Source organism: Python bivittatus, unplaced genomic scaffold, assembly GCF_059951505.1.
Source record: "Python bivittatus isolate LINGU-HERP-01145 unplaced genomic scaffold, Pbiv_v1 ctg000840_np1212, whole genome shotgun sequence".
NCBI lineage: Eukaryota > Metazoa > Chordata > Lepidosauria > Squamata > Pythonidae > Python > Python bivittatus.
The window spans coordinates 31,095,597-31,110,273 of NW_028277113.1; positions in this window are offsets into that span (position 1 = coordinate 31,095,597).

The following is a 14,677-nucleotide window of genomic DNA, read 5'->3' on the forward strand; positions in this document are numbered from 1 at the left end:
TGAAAAAAAGAAAAAGAAACAGTCTTCAGAGAGTGACCAAGGTTGACAACTGATTAGCTGCAGGACAGACCCAGAAGGGGAAAAGAGCACCTCATTGCCGGCAGAACTTTAAGTTAAAATCACTCAAATATATCAACAGTGCTCCACAGGCCACCCTGGAGAAAAAGGCCAATGGGAAAAACCAGATGATGGCTAGATGGCAGCAAAGAGAGCTTCTGAACCTCCTCCCTGCCATCTAACGGGCATCAGGATTTTTGCAGCCCTGAAATGACAACCCAGAATTGCCTTTTTCCAGGCCTCAGATGTAGGACTTCACTTGTTTATAGATACCAGTCAAGAGCAGCACAGGAACCAAACTCTGGCATTCTGACCACATCCTGATATTGTCACCTAGAAAATCAGAAAATTGAATATCTGCTTCTCTGATCATGGGATATAGCTAATTCTTCTGTCAGAATACTCTTTTATCCTTTACATTGGATAAACCTGCCATTCTCTACTCAAAAGAACAGATGGACAAATACGACCAAGGAAATGGCAATATCCCAAACCAGGGGTGTAGCACCCTCTGGAACAGCATCCCCCCACTTGAAATCCATACAGGTCGCATCCTGCAGCTGTTCTGCAAGCCTCTGAAAACATGGCTCTGCTCCCAGACTTGGGGTTAGGATGGCTATTGAGACTCTGTTGGTTTTCTTTTGACATATCAGGTCGTTTGTTCCAGGAATACGTCTTTTTGCTTTCAGGTTATTGTTTCCTACTTTTAGAGATGTAAGCTGCCCAGAATCACTGGGAGTTGGGTGGCCTTTAAATCCAATTAAATAAATGAGTGAATAAATACCTCTCAATTTTCTCAGGACACCTTCAGGGACCTCAAAGTAGCCACCTCAGATAATGGAATTAAAAAGATCAAATATATCATTGAAATAGCTAAATTAGAATAGACTAGGAAAGTTAACACTATTTGCCATGGATTAAATAAATATCAAGTTTGTTTGTTTCATCTGGGATTTGCAACATGATTTGTACATGCCCAGGGCAACATTTGTTCTTAGATTACCAATGCCCAAACTGAAACCTGCATGTTTGGTCTCAAGGGGGCTGTTTTGTGCCAGATACAGACTGAAATGCAGTTGTTCCACACAGAAGTGTTTGGGGAGTTCAGCGCAGAAAAAGCTGTGGATACTTACAGTGGCAGCAGTTGAGGGAAAGCAGGTCTGGGAGACAAAGGAAGGTGCTGGAAGGATTGGTACAGGTGGGTTGGTGGGAAATGTCTTGCTAGGGAATCAGAGGCAGTGTTAGCTAAGAAGAGGAAGGGAAGGGAAGGGAAGGGAAGGGAAGGGAAGGGAAGGGAAGGGAAGGGAAGGGAAGGGAAGGGAAGGGAAGGGGCTCCAGACCCATGGCAATTGCTGAGAGGAGCAAAGGAAGGGACAGGGCACCTAGCTGTGCCCTTATCACCCTAAAATATCACTCCAGGATCCCTGTGGGTTTTATTTAACCTGAAAACTGGAAGATTATAAATTTCCTTGATTTTCTTTCTACCAAACCACAGCCATTTCAGAATGGTTCAGCAGAACATCTGGAATACAGTGTGTTTATTTCAGTTTGAAACGAAACATATTTTCTGTTTCATGAACTAGTATCTCATAATAGTAAAAATGGTAATAGTAGCATAGCAGTACATAACTTTTCTGAGGAAGAGTTTCCATTTTCTAAGGGCATTCCTAATAATGACTGGATTCCGGGTGCAAATATGGGATAATCTGATGCAGTTTCAAAATTCAGTTATTGTTATTTGTTATGCGTGTGTGTGTGTGTGTGTGTTCAGAAATATTTCCAAGGTATATAGGACAATTCCTTATTTAATTTATCCTCAAGTAATTAGCCTAATATGCATGTTTTTGCCCACAAAAATGATCAGTTCAAAATTTTCAGAAAAGCCTGGTACAGTAAACCAGCAATTACTGACTTCGCTAGAACAGATTTTGCATGCAACAGACCAAATTTCCATAGCAATTTATATCATTTGCAGGGTGATGTCATCACAAAAAATGACATCATCATCGTCAAATGATATAAATTGTCACAGTGTCAATTTAAGAGACAAATGGCAATAATAGCCACAATCCTTCCACTATTTTATCCATTAAATCAAGGTTTCCCTCTACTACTACTCATCAATGTGTTTCTTACAGTGAGGCATCAATTCTGTTTTGTGAATGATAATTAAATGTGTAAATAGGAAAAGCCACAAAGCAGGAAACAGAAAATATTCTGAGAATTGGAAGCATTGTGCTTCACCAATGAAAAATATTTGGCTTTTAAGTTGTGAGACTAAAATCAGGGAAGACGCTCATATAAGGTGCTTTGAACTCTTGGAGGAATAGCACAACACACATGCAATAAATAAGTGAATAGGTGACTGGCTGTGGTAACCTTGGTGCAAAGTGTTGCAACTACTCAGGAGGGTCATGCTATATTCCAAGAGGGCTGAGGACTCAGAGGAACTTAGTTGCTCTCACTGGCATTGTGGATGTGACTCAGTGACTGAGAGTGAAGGCTTGGCCTAGGTAGGAAAAAATGACTGTTTATTGGGATATGCAGAGGTAAGGAAAGTGCCTGTTAAGGGAGATTCTCAGAATCATTTCTTCCCGATTATTATGATCACAACGCTCAATCACATGGTGCTGGCATAAATGCAATCCCCCAAGGTTAGAGTTATTTAAAACCTTCAGCCAGCACAGGGTTGCTTGCTGCAGAGTCTATCTATTCCGAAAGAGCGGTGCTCTGAGCGCACGGCTGCCAAAGAGCAGATGAGCCTGAGCATCTGTGTTTGCCATCTCCGGATTAGATAGGCAAAACACGTGTGGCCTGTTCTGTGCTCTATACAAGGTTTATTTTGGGACCAGACTGGAGTGACTGCCAATGCTGAGCTTTTCAAAATCCAATTTTCTAAACCTATTATGGCATTCATAATGATTTCATAACACAGCCTTTCAGTGCAATGTAAATAACTCACATCTGTTTTGCACTCAGTTCAGAACCATATCTTTTCCAGAAAATATTGGAGAGGGTCTTGACATTGATGACAAATCAGTCCACTGGTGTCTAGATAGAGAAAGGCCTGTGCCCCACCAAGCTGCCTTTTAGATTTTTTTTGGGGGGGGGAGGTGCTTGGACTTCTGGTGACTGCTTGGACAAGTCCCTGCAGTTTTCTTGGCAATGTTTTTCAGAAGTGGTTTGCCATTGCCTCCTTCCCAGGGCTGAGAAAGAGTGATTGGCCCAAGGTCACCCTGGTTGGCTTGTGCCTCAGGCAGGACTAGAACTCACAGAGTCCTGGTTTCTAGGCTGCTGCCTTAACCACTGCACCAAACTGGCTCTCTTTTAGATCACTGTGTAGATGAAGAGCTGTCCCAGTCAGGCAGCCCATAAATGTAATAAATAAATAAATAAATAATGAGAATGTGGTGATCAGCATGAAAACATTGTATAGTCCACATTATCAAGACAGTAATTCAGTTCTTTAACAGTTGAGTTAAAGAAATGTATCAGAAATAATTGCATCCAGTTACCTTTAACAGCTTTTATATGCAATTTTCTCTAATATATGCTCTTTAATATAAAGCCCTGTGACACTTTGTACTTCTCCATTTTTGTATACATTTCCTCACACTTTTCTAAAAATGTAACTACCCAAATATCAGTTTTTAAAAATGAAGACAGTTCCAGTATAATCTCTCTCTTTGTGTACAACTTTCAGAGATTCTTTTTCATGAAGCCTTTTATTTATTGCAACAAAGCTTTCCCAAAATTCTTGTTCAAATGAAGCAGAACTAATAAACAACAGAAACCAGACTTCATCCTATCATTTATATAAGATTCAATATTCCTTCAACAAACTGCATGATTTGTGAATCCCTAAAAAATAGTTCCCTATAATTAGAGGATAAACTTATCTCTTCTCCGTAAACTTTTCCATACACTAGAGTTTTCTTAAGCCTGCAATTTTCTAGTACCAAAGCAAGGTAGAGATTGAAAAAAAAAAAAATCTCTTTTTTGCAACCTTCTCAATGTTAAATTGATCATGAAGATTCATATTTACTTCTAGTCATATTAGAGAGTACCCCACTTTCCTTCCCAGAACTTCTTCAAAATTACCTAACTTGATTTGGGATTTACACTGAGCAAGAGATAAGCAACCTTTTTAGACCAGGGCCTCATTTGGAATTTGAAATTGTGGGGTGACCTCATTCACAGAATGGCTACCTCAGTTACAGAGCAGCTGTTTATCAGAAGGCAAAATAGTCTTTCAGGCTATTCTCGGCCTTCCTAGTAAGATCTCTGTGGACCCTAAAAGCATCCCAGGAGGAGGAGGAGGAGGAGGAGGAGGAGGATCATCTTTCCTATCTGGCAGGACACTAAGGGAGATGTCTGGGAGCACATAAGTGCAGAGGAGCACCATGTTGCAGACCCCAGCTTTAAGCTGATGCATAATCCCTTGTAAGTGAAGTTCTGGATATTCTACTTTGGAAGACCCTACTAGCTTTGTGTTTACTGCTGTCACAAGGCAAGGGTATTTTATTTGGGCCTACTTGCTCCAAGTGTTAAGGAATCCTTGTGACATAGAAATATGGGCATGCAACCCCTGGGTAGGGGGACAAGCCTGTTCAACTGGCACTATCAAAAACAATATGTAACAAATATATGAACAGGGTTAAAAGTAGGTAATTAGATGTATTAAGTATTGGTCAGAAAGAATTAGAGATGTGGAATTACACCTCTCTTGAAGCTGCATAAAAAAATAATAAAATGCTCAGTAGGATCTTTCAACATCCATATCCAGGCACAATGCTTGGAGGAGAGGGGGGACTGGTCTGGAAGAGTGAGTGAGCACCTCTGGGGACAATGATTTTGATTACCTTGTATCAGAACCAGCTTCCCTTACTCCAGTTCCTTTAGTTTCTTGACAATATTCCTTAACCAGAATATTTACCAAGATCCTTTTACAGTAGACCCACCTCATGGTTGGTCTTACATCTTATCTACTTAACATAAAGATCACACTTTTCTGGCTGTGGTCCCAAATTATTTTTTTCTTTTTGAATGGATCTTTTCCTGATGGAAACCTCCTTGGAGCCAGTCTTGATTTTGCCTTCATCTCTGATCCCCTGAGGATGGATTCAGTTTGGCTATGATGACTTTTGTCTGACCAATAATGGAACCTAAGCAAACCCCTCTTTCTTCCAATAATCTCAAGATTTTGTCCATTTTGTGGGTAACAATTTCTTTTGGAATGGATTTCAAAATATGTGCATTCATGTGTCCATGGAATGGACTGCTTCATTACAGACCAGCTGCTTTGACTTGGTTTAGGTGAACCCAACTCTACATAAATCCTTCCAGAAAATTACTGAACTATGTTGGAGCACAACAGCATTTGCTGCAGCAGCCTAAGAGGATTTTTTTAAAACATAATCATCTGTGTACTAGGCCCTACTTATTCCATTAAATGAAGTGAAGTCTAGACCACAAAAATATATCTTCCCAAACACACACACATGCACACACACACAAATCCTGTAAGCTTTTAGCATTATTATTACTACAAGACTTTTTATTGTTTTAGCTTTGTTTAGGATCAGACAGTTACTCTCACCCTAGACCAAACAGACTTGACTTCCAAGCAGTGTAATTAACAGAGTTAAGCTCTTCTGGGATACTCTTCTGCCTTGGAATCCTGGCAGCCAAAATTTAGAAGACTGGTAGACAATAAGCTGCTAGCACTTTGATGAATTAAAGGATATTGCATAGCAATTAAACATCTGGCTTCCCATCAGTCCTCTTCTAAACCCACCAGTGTTGTTCAGTTACAGGTCTTTGGAATGAAAGCTAGCAAGCAGCTTAGTTCAGGTTTTGCCTCCTATGCCATTAAAAGATCCAAGAATCTACTTTCTTTATTGGCCAAAATCTAACTACAGTGTTGGCTGGTTTTACAGTATTCTCTATAAGGGATGAGTCTGAGATTCAGCATAAGGTGTGGGGTATTGTTCTGGCTCAGAAATGCATAGATTATCCACAGTCCCAGATCCTTGGCCTCTCCACTCAGTAGGTGCCACATCTATATTATATGTGAACCTCAACTGTACAGAGATTAGAGTACATATCAAATTGGAAGTGAACAAACATACAATTATCAAGATAGTTTGACAGTAACTTTCTTTGGGTTAAAGAAGCAATCTTACCTTTAAGGAGTCTTTTTAAGTTGCTTAACTAACTGGAGATGGATATATTGTCTTCTAGAAATGAGGAAAACTATATGACTAGATCTGTTTGGGGTTGTAGTGTCTTATATCAAAATTATAACAAAGAATTACACAGACAGTTATTGCTACAATGCATATGTAACTCCTTGGGAAGTTTCTCTTTCCTAGTGTTTTTCTTCCAGACTCAGGAATGTGCTTGAGATTATAAGGATGATCGTGCAGTGCTGATCATGAAAACAACTGTGGTATGTTAGCACATCAAGTATAAATTTTAAAATGTAAAGACAGGTTCACTTCCTTCAGCTTTTTTAAACTTAATGTGTATTTCAGGATAGGGCGATTTCATGCCCAAACCAAATTGCATAGGATTGCAGTATTCTGATGTATGCACTGGTCTCCAGTCTTAGTTGCTGAAGTAGACAAATTTATTTATTTGTTTGTATCTTTATTTCAATTTATATAGATACCCATCTCAAATACACATCTCTGGGTAGCTCACAAGTTAAAACAACAAAAAACAAACTCCAATAAATAAATTAAAACAATTAAAGCAGTTAAAACAACCAGAAACATAAAAAACAGAGGAGAGTGCCATCCTACACCTCACAAACAATTCAGCCATCTCACAGGATCCCCATCTCCTTGGTATCCCCAAGCCTGATGGCACAGCCATGTCTTCAGGGACTTCCTAAAGACCAGCCAGGTTGGGGCCAATCTAACCTCAGGGGAATGATGTTCCAGAGGGTGGCTGCCACAGCAGAAAAGGTTCTCCTCCTGGGTCCCATCAGATGAAACTCCTTCATAGATGGGACCCATAACATGCCTCTTCTGCCAAATCTGATGAGATGGGTAGAGGTAAGCAGGGAGTGGCAGTTCCTTAAATAACCTGGCCCCTTCCATGTAGGGATTTATAGGTCATAACCAGCATCTTGAATTGAACCTGGAAGCAAACTGGCAACCAGTGCAGCTTACTGTTTGGAAGAAGGGAAAAAAGAAGCCCCAGTCAATTACTTCCTGGTGGGCCTTCTTTGAATAATTAGTAAGAACTAGACTAGACACCTTTATTAGAAATGTTTAGATTGGCTGGATGAAAAGAACCTCCTAACAGGGGATGAGGCAGGATCTCAGGCAGGCTGCTCTATGTTAGATCAAGGATCAATACTCCCCATTTGATTGAAAAATACACTCAGCCACCTAAATCAGTACTTTTTACCCTGTTTGTAGATTTCAAGCAGACCTTTGACTTCATCACTAAAGAAACATTTGGAAGAAACTCAAAACATCTACAATCAATAGGCTGCTCACCCTATTATATGAACCCCAGTTTGAGGATAAGATACACTACAGCCGGGCACCTCTCAAATGTAGTGCCAATCAGCAAGGGGGTTAAACAAAACTGTATTTTGGCCCCATTCCATTTTAATGATTATACTAATGCAATAGTGCGTGCCTTAAGAGCTTCATCCCCCAAACTGCCTAATCAATCTACAGTATATCTATCCTGCTCTGTGCGGGTGATGCTGTCACGCTGCGGTCATACTGGTAGGAATATTGGTCTGTATCTATTAGAATGCTCATTACAGATTAACTATGAGGAAACAAAGGTGAGACATTTTTTCAAAATGTTGGATCCTAGAAGGATCTAAAATAGAGCAAGTCCCTTGTTTTAAGTACTTGGATTTCCTGATGTATTACTTGGGGAAATGGTACACTTATATCACTTGGGGAGCTCTGAGTGCTCAGAGGAGTACAGCAGCAATCCTCTCTTTCTTCTTCTCTTGCTGAGTTCAATAGCCAGAATGGTCAAATTCTCAGATTTTAATTTAAAAGCCAGCGCTCCTCAAAATTCCAATGTGAGGAAATTTCAGAAGAGTATGAGAGAATAAAGTATTAATTCCCTCCCCCCATCTGTCTGTCTGTATTGGAAGAATTACTATAGGATATAATGTACAATACATGGGGGTATGTAATAACTTAATATACATTGTAATGTAAGCTTCACAGAATAATGTCTGAACTGCTCCACCAGACTGTATGGGCAGTCTGTTTCCTTTTTCTGGTGTGCTATATAACATCTTCCAACAAAATGGATACCCACACAACTTAATCTGACCACTCAACCCACTACAGCACAACCAACACAAACTATGAAAAGGGTAACACTGCGATACATCAAAAACATCTCAGAAACAACCAACAGACTATTCCAACCACATGGCATCACTGTAGCACACAAACTAACTAAAGCCCTGCAAAACATCTGAAGTAAAACAAAAGACCCAGTAGCCCAAGAAGAAAAAATGGGAGTCATCTATAACATACAGTATAAGGACTGTAACAGCCACTATTATATATTATATAATTATATATAAATATAATATATTATATAGAAGAGGCAGGCAGAAGACCAGCAGAACACATCCATGAACACCAACTAGCAGTTAGAAGACATGACAAAAACTCCTTAATCTCACAACACTAGGACAGATTCAACTGTAGTTTCAACCAGGAAACTTTGAGCATCCTAGACCAAGCTAAATCCAAAAATGCAAGGGAATTCCTGGAAGCCTGGCATTCAGACAAATCAGCCATCAACAGACACATAGAGAAAAAAACCACATCGACATACCATTCAAAAGACACAATAAAAAAGCTGAGAAGCAAAAAGACCAGAACACATCCTCTCCAACAGCAAACACCCAGATAAGCAGGGATTAACACCAGGCAAAAAATCAAGCAGAAAATAATAGCCTAATCAAGGAACTACCAAGGAGAAAACCACACCCCCACCAACACTGGCAGGGCAAGCTACTGTATATAAACAGGAGCAAACCCCACACTCACTAGCACTGATGATGTTACCTGGTCAGGTAGTGAAACATCTGCAGGCAAACAACCAAGCTCAGAGAGCGCCAAGGACTCCACATATCCCTTATTCTTTGGGTGAGCAGTTGCTTGGCTTGGTCATGTCCTAAAGAAATTAGGAATGGTACAGAAAGCCCTTATAATGCCAACTTCTGCTCTATGGACTCTTTCCAGAGAGAAGGAAAATTGTCTATTAAAACTAATGGAGTCTGCTGGGAAAAATTGGATTTTCAGCCAGTAATGTATCCTCCTCCAAGCCCTTACCTGGTTTGCAGGCATTCCTGTCTCAAGCCTTAACTGGGTGTTTGCTGTTCCATTGGGCGCAGCAAGGATTGATCTCAAAAATTTTGTTTGCACTGTTTCCAGTGCATCTTTCCTCACATAAATTCCTACTTGTGCCCAATAAAGGGTTTGGGCCAACGGTTTGGTCTCAAAAGGTTTTAATGCTGCAGGCACTAATTGTACTCCGCTTGTATAAAAGTGCTTAATAGCACTTGCAGACCTAAGAGCTAGCTGCACTATGTGATTCTGGTGCACATCCCAGGTGCCTTTAGAGTGGAAAGCCACCGCAAAGTATTTAAGTGCAGTAACCTGCTCTAATTTGTGCCCTTCTACTCTCCGGGATTGTTGGGCGGCTCTCTTAGCAAAGACCAGAATTTGAGATTTTTCAAAATGAAGAACCAGGTGATTTTGTCTGCAGTACTGCAATATTGCTGCTATTGCTCTTTTCAGCCCTATGTGGGTTTGTGAAATTATGGCAGCAGCAGCAGCATAGAAGAATATAAGGATGTTGTGCCCTGCTAGTTTAGGTGCGTGGAAATCTGGATTATGAAGAAGGTCCACCATTCAATTGATGTACAAGTTGAAAAGAGAGGAGGCAAGAATACATACCTATTGCACTCCTTTCTGAACCCTTACAGTGCCTGAGAGGGACCCTTGGGGATTGCACTTCACTCTTAAGGTGGTGTTGGAGTATAATTTCTTTATCAGAAAGAGGAGGCACCTGTCAATAATTGTGTTTTTTAATTTTTCTCAAAGGGCATTCCTGGAAATTGAGTTAATGGCATGTTTCAAATTTAGAAAGGTGGAGAAGAGGGAGGATTTCTTTTTATGAGTGTATTTTTGTGCAAGATGGTGGAACACCAGAAAGTGGTCTGTTGTGGGCCTCCTTCTCTGAATCCTGCCTTCTCGTCTTGGATTATGCCCTCTGTCTCTATCCAGTCTTGAAGCTTGTGATTTAAATGTTTAGCATATAACTTGCTAACAACACTTGAAAGGCTGATAGGCCCAGAGTTGTATTGCCCTTTTTATAAATTGGGACTATTATTGCCAGCCCCCAATCTTTTGGAACATAACCAGTCTGATCTATGAATGTAAACAGGGATGCTAGCAGAGGCGCCCACCAGCTGGGATTTTTAAAAATTATTTCAGGCAGAACACAATCCACACCTGGAGTCTTGTTCACCTTAAGGGATTCAATCAACCAGATTACCTCTTGCACAGAGACAGGGGGCCAATTTTGAACTTGGTCCAGGTTGATCTCACTCTCATTTATGTTACTAGCAGAGTCCAGTTTAAATTGGTGAGAACCCAATCCACCAATCTCTAAAATGTAAGGAACTTGGCATCTTGCTTCATTGTCAGTATCCTTTCCCACCTTAGCCCATATGTGTATTCGATATCCCACATATAACTCTGAAGAATCACTTTATGTGAGATGGGCAGCTACATAAATACAATAAGGAAGGAAGGAAGGAAGGAAGGAAGGAAGGAAGGAAGGAAGGAAGGAAGGAAGGAAGGAAGGAAGGAAGGAAGGAAGGAAGGAAGGAAGGAAGGAAGGAAGGGAGGGAGGGAGGGAGGGAGGGTGGGTGGGTATAGGTTTTCTTTAATTTTGTTTCAGTAGGGTATTGCTCTTCAAAATGTTTTCCAGAAAAGCTGAGCAGGATATCTTCAGCAGAGTAAAAACTCCCACATTTTTAATATCAAAACCTTTAAACAAGCTCTTCTCTGTTCTTCTTTTGCACATGAACAATTCATTGTCAAAGGGCAGGCAGAGGTTAACCACCCTTCTGACCTTTTATAAAATGCACGGTGAGCTCCAGCATAGTAAGACAGCCACAATAATTCGTTCCTGATAGATATTCCATTTGGAATAGCAATCAGTTGGCGTGGACTAGAGCCAAAGAAAAAAATTGGACACAAGTAAGTAAAATACTGCAGAATTTGGCATCACTGCAGCATGTGGAGCCCCATGTCAGTTAAAACCGAGGAGAATTCTCATGCACTACTCATAAGGCTCAGTTCACGTGTTTAAGCATTCATCCTTTTGCCATTTCATTTTGGGCCAAACAAGGCATGATGGCAGAAATTGGGATCATATAGGAATACGGAAGGGTGCATAAATAGAGTCGGTATACAACATTAGAGGATAAAGATCTTTTTCTTCCACAGAGAAATTTGATTCTTGGGAGAAAATAAAATATGTCGATATTAACCTATAAAATACTACAAGAAATCTCAATTATAGCTTTTAAGCTCTGAGTTGCACCTGAGGGACAATACTTACAGGGTTCCTAGAACAAAACTGCTACATAGAACTATACTTTCTTTTAAAGAAATAAAGAGCCAGACATTATACTGTAGATGTATGGGAAGAAACACATGATTACAGGTAGTCCTTGACTTATGACATCAATTGGGACCAGAATTTCCATTGCTAAGTGATGCAGTCATAAAGCACAACTGCATCACTTAGCAATGGCAAGCCCTGCAGTCCTGGTTGCCATTATTAACCAAATCACATGGCTGTTAGGTGAGGCAACTTCCTACTGGCTTCCCACAACCAAGTCAGTGGGAAAGTCAGCAGGAAGTTGCAAGTCCCAGGCGGCTTACAAGCAGGCTGGCAGGCAGGTAAGTGGCTACAGCTGGGTGGGGAAGAACGTGAGGGGGTGCACAAGGGTGCGAGTGAGGCACAGTGAGGGTTAGGGAGGGTGTGCAAGGGTGCACAAGGGTGTGAAGGAGGCACAGCGAGGGTTGGGGAGAGTGTGGGAGGGTGCGAGGGAGGTGTGGTGAGGGTCAGGGAGGCTGGGCAGGGATGCATGAGTAGCAGAGGAGATGCAGCAAGGCTCGGGGAGAGTGCGTGGGGGTACGTGAGTGGCTGGTGCAGCGTGAGCACAGAAGGGCTGGGGGAGGTTAAGCGGGTGGGGGAGACTTACCCCAGCAACTTGCAATCTTCCCTGCCAGCTTCCCGATTGACTTTCTGGGGAAGCCAGCAGGGAAGGTCTCAAACAGCTGGGTAACTCCAGGAAGAGGATAGAAAAATAAGGTTGACCATTTCAAGGATCCAGTGCGAGCTCAAAAAACTGTAATGCTAGCAAATCATAGTTTTGAGCTGTTTACCAACAAAGGAATAATCTCTGGATAATTAGCATACTAGATCTGCCAGCACAGGTTTTGTTATGCAGTTTATGGAGGATTTTCTCAGAGATTTGCTTGCAATACCCCTGACTTTTAAGTTGAAATTAAGCAGGTTAAAAAAATTCCCACAGTATGAAAATCAAGAGCTGAAATGAATATATTCATTCATTCATTCATTCATTCATTCATTCATTCATTCATTCACTGCGAGTCTTAACAATATTATGAGTTTTAAGGTAACTGTTATTGCTATGTTTGTATTACAATTTGGATTGAGTGCTGGAGGGAGAATATGAATATTTCTGTTGGAGTAAAGGTGAGATTACAATCCCTTAAAGTCTATAGAAAAATTTAGTGTGAGAGTTAGTACAGTGGTACCTCTACTTACGAACGCCCCTACTTATGAAATTTTTGAGATACGATCAGCTCCGGCCCCAAAAATTTACCTCTACTTAAGAACTCACCTCGACTTACGAGCCATTTTCCGCCCATTCCACGTGGTCCGTGGCCATTTTTCCACCCGTTCCACGTGGTCAGCGGCCGTTTTTCCGCCCCTGACGCATGGTCCGCGGACGCCGGAACGGATTAACGGTAATTACATTGAACCTTATGGGAAAATTTACTTCGACTTGCGACCAACTCGACTTGCGATCAGAGTCACGGAACGGATTAAGTTCGTAAGTAGAGGTACCACTGTATTAGGGATGTAGGATTAGGATAGATATTTCCTTGGAGTTAAAGTGAAGTTAGGCTTAGATTTAGAATTCAATAACATCTGCAGTAAATTTTAGTGTAAGAGTTAAGCTTACAGTAAATTTTTGTTTAGTAGTAGTTTTACATTTGGATTGGATTGATTTAATATACATTAAAGTGTAGGTGAAGTTAGGGTTACATTTAGGTTTCCTTAAGGTCCTTGGTAAAATTCTTTGTAAGAGATTATGGCTAGTTGCTGTCTGATGTTTATGTTAAGGATTAAATGCAGTGCTCTTATGAGAGGGTACATATTTGTCATGAAGAAAAGGTGTGTTCAGGCTTATACTTTCTTAAGGTTTGTGTTAAAGTTCAATGTGATAGCATTAGAGCAAATTTTTATAGTTAGTAGTAATCTGAGGTATATAATATGATTTATATTGATTGCTGAGGTGATGATAGAGCTAAATATCGGTATTGTGGTGAAGATAAGGTTGGGTTAGGATCCCTTAAGATCTAAGGTCAACTTTAGTTTGAGAATCAGTATTATGGTGTATTATTATGGTCAGTGCTGGATTTCTGTTATGGCTTAGACTGGGACCTGGGTAAGAGTGAAGCTCACTAACTGGAAGTGAAATTGCAGTTACAATTAGGGTTGTGATTTATTAAGGTCTATAATTAAATTTAGTGTGAAAGTTAGGATTGGATTGGATTGGGTTAGTGGTAATTCCATGTTTAAATTACAATTTAGATCGGGTCCTGGGTATGCTGGAGCTACCTGATACCAGCTTGCGTATTACATTTTCAGGAATTTTGTGAGCAGCTGTTTGGTGGCTCGTGGCACAGCGACCACCTTGGAACCAGCAGAGTTGGTGGTAATGCATTTATTAGCACACTGCTGGTCCCAGGGTAACTGTCAGATAAATAATTCTACTGGAATGAAGGTGGAATTAGGGTTAGGATTTGTTATAGTGAAATTTTATTTCAGTATATTAATATTAAAATATTAATATTAAAATATTAAAAAGGCACAGCAAAGGATGTTTTTCCTGTGGCAACTTAGGAAGTTTAAATTATCCCAGGAGCTCTTGGTACAGTTTTACAGGGGAATCATTGAGTCTGTTATCTGCTCCTCTATAACTGTCTGGTTTGATTCCGCAACCAAACAGGACAGACTCAGACTCCAACGGATAGTTAAGTCTGCAGAAAGGATAATTGCAACCCGCCTGCCTTCTATAGAAGAACTATATACTGTAAGGGTCAAAAGGAGGGCAGAGAGGATATCTGCAGACTCTTCTCATCCTGGATATAATCTGTTCCAACTTCTTCCTTCAGGACGGCGCTATAGAGCTCCATATGTTAAAACATCTAGACATCACAATAGTTTTTTCCCTTGTGCCATTGCTCTGTTAAATACTATATGATTTGATATGTATTGGACA